Genomic DNA, 3,595 nt, shown 5'->3' on the forward strand with positions numbered 1-3,595 from the left:
GGTTCTCGAAAATAGACACACTCCTTCTCACCCTTAGTTCTACCACTCTCTCCCAGACTTTCATAGTATGGCTAAGCAGTTTGATACCCCGATAGTTATTGTAATTTTGTATAACACCCTTGTTCTTGTATATAGGAACCATCGTGCTCCACTTTCACTATTCGGGCATCTTCTTCGTTCTAAAAATTACATTAAATAACCTAGTGAGCCACTCCAAGCCTGCCTTACCCGCACTCTTTCAAAACTCCACCGAAATTTCATCCGGCCCGGTCGCTTTGCCCCTGCTCATCTTACGTATAACCCCTCTCAACTTCATCAATTCTAATCCGCCTATAATACCCAAAGTCACAACGACTAACGGAGAGTTCCAAATCACCCAGTACAATGCTCCTATCCCCCTCCTCGTTCAAGAGACTATGGAAGTAGTCAGACTTATTTCACATGCTTGAAAATAAGTATATTACTTTAATTTTAATTAACACTTATTTCACATGCTTGAAAATAAATTATGGTTTGGTTGGCAGACATTTCTCATAATGTAAAGGGTTACGTTGAATAATTTTTTTTTTTTTTTTTGAAATAGTGCATTTAATTAATCTGAATTATCTTACCAAGAAGTTCATGAAGATAGCTCCTTCAGGTATTAATGTCCACTTTCTATCTATTTAGCCTGAACAAATTTTAAATGCAAAATAGAGCTTGTCTGAATTGTTTTTATACCCCCACTACCTATATAGAACATATATATATATATATATATATATATATATATATATATATATATGAATGATCACTTCAGTGCCAAGATCTGCGCATTGCTTTTTTTTTTTTTCTTTTTTCTGAATAAGATACTAGTAATTTATTAAAAGCAGGTAAAAGAGGTTCTTAAGTACCACTATTACAAACTGGGTCTAATCGGTTTTTAAATAAATTTAAAAAAAAGGTATAGTCCGGTGCACTAAGCTCCCGTTATGCGTGAGGTCCGGAAAAACACCGGACCACAAAAGTCTATTGTGCCGTAAAAATCTTTGGGAAAAGTAAATAAAGCATGAAGAGAAGGAAATGTCAAGAATAGTATATCCATTTGAAGTCCAAACATGAGTCTTGATTTTCCAAGACGAGCCAGAGTATCTGCTACTTTGTTTGCCTCTCTATAGATATGCAACAAATTAAGGAGGGCTATCCATAGCATTAAGTAGAAACCGGCAATCATTCAACATGTGTTAGAATTTGTGGTCTCAAGAATTAGAGGCCATTTTTTGTCATATCATTAACGCAACCTTGCCATTTACAAAATGTCCTCAATATTCAACAAGTCACGTCCACTACATTTTTGGATCGCATATAATAAGATGTATATTCTCCATTATCATATGATAGTTTCTGTAAACTCTGGCTGGCTTTTCCAATAAATCTTTTTTTCTTTTAAACCCATAATAAAACTTGTTTTGAAATGTTTGTATGTGAAGCCAAAGTAAGTCACAACAGGACTTTGCTCTAACCTCCAACCCCCCAGGAATATTAGATTTATAGGTATAACTAATCAACTTACCCGTGCTTCGCGTGGTCTTACAAAGATAAAATATGAATGAAAATTTATTGTTAAAATTTTTATATTTAAAAAAAAAAACTTTACTCTTTGTTCAACTTTACCTTCTTTATATCTTCAACCATAAACCATAATTGTGATCTAATTATATTAATTTTCAAGGTTGATTGCTTCTTTCTACAATCTTTAAGACTCGCTCAGGACTCGTTTTCTCTATTTTTTTATACACACAGAAGCGTATACTTAGCTCCTTTGCAAGAACTTCATCGGGCTAATTTGAAGGTTTAAATTGCATCACTAAATCTTCTTTTATCGATGAAAATAAAAAATAAATAATAATTAAGGCAATATAATTGAATGAACATTAACCATTGATATTAATCAAGTATGCCACATTTTGACGATATCCTACATCATGCCACAAAACGATATCATTACTATTAAATAATTAAATTTTAAAAATAAAGCATCTGCAGAAGAAATATTATATATACTGAAATTTACAATTCAACAGAACAAATAGTTCTTCTGTATGTTATATTAATATTATGTGATATAATAAGAGTAATAAATTATCATGACTCAAACTAACCCCTGTCGTGATGGCGCCTATCGTGGGACTAGGCAAGCCGGCTCATTTCCAAAACAAACCGATATTTTTATTTCAAAGATAATTTCAATGTTATTTAACATAAAAACTTTAGTAAAGGAGTTCAAATCAAAATAAAAGTGCGGAAGAAAAAGTCCGACATCGGGATGTCACTAGTCACGAGCATCTACTACAAACTATCTAACAATATCAAGGCTAACTCAGCCTGAAAAATAACTAAATACAACTAGAGGAAGATAAGAGGGAGAAGAGCAGGGGGTTGCGATCGCCAAACAGCTACCTTGCTATCTCTAAGAAAATCTGCAACCAGAACAATCAATAACCGCTACCTGTCCAGCTACACCTGAATCTGCACACAAGGTGCAGTAACGTGAGTACGTCAACTCAGTAAATAACAATAATAAATAAAGATTTAGCAGTAGAGACGGGCAATAAAGCATATAACAAGCATATCGGAAAATCTCAATAAAATATCACATGCTTTTTTTAAAAAAAATTAAGATTTGAATCAAAACATCTCGTTTAACCCAATTCCAATAAAAATCATTTAAATATATTTTTCAACAGTTTTCAGACAGAGAAAAAATGCAAAGGTGAGCAAAAATGGTAAAATCATAAACAGCCCCTCGGGCAAAACATCACTCATAAATAGCCCCTCGGGCAAACCTCACAGTCACTCGTACCACTCGGACATGCCTCACAATCACTCTTGCCACTCGGGCATACCTCACAATCACTCATGCCTCCCAGTCACTCAGCACTCGGCACTCGCACTCAGTAGGTACCTGCGCTCATTAGGGGTGTGTACAAACTCCAGAGGGGCTCCTTCAGCCCAAGCGCTATAATCTGCACGGACAACTCACGTATTGCACGGACAACTCACGTGTTACACGGACAACTCACGTGCTATAATAATAAAGTATGTTGCAGGCGGGCAGTCCCGATCCACACTCATCCTCACAATCAGGTCATCGGCCGATATCAAACATGTTGCGGCGTGCAGCCCGATCCCATAAATATTCTCACAAATCAGGCCCTCGGCCCCACTCAGTCATAAACCTCTCAAGCCACTCGGGCATTTCAGTAAAACAGGGCATTCGGCCCAAAATATTTATATGCCTCAAGATAGAGTCATAAAACTGAGTTATGCATTAAACATGACTGAGTATAGATTTTCAATCGAAAACAATGAGAGGATAGTAAGAAAAGGCCCCTAAGGGTCCAAACATCACTGGCACAAGGCCCAAACATATCATTCAGCCCAAATTACACAAACTCTTTCTAAAACATATAAGTATCAAATAGTTTCAATAAAATATGCAACTTTACAGTTGCTACGGGACGGACCAAGTCAATAATCCCTAATGTTGAACGCCCACACGCCTGTCACCTAGCATGTGTGTCACCTCAAAGTAGTAAAATGATACGACATCCGG

The sequence above is a fragment of the Nicotiana tomentosiformis genome, chromosome 12 (genome assembly GCF_000390325.3).
Source record: "Nicotiana tomentosiformis chromosome 12, ASM39032v3, whole genome shotgun sequence".
NCBI classification, from domain to species: domain Eukaryota; kingdom Viridiplantae; phylum Streptophyta; class Magnoliopsida; order Solanales; family Solanaceae; genus Nicotiana; species Nicotiana tomentosiformis.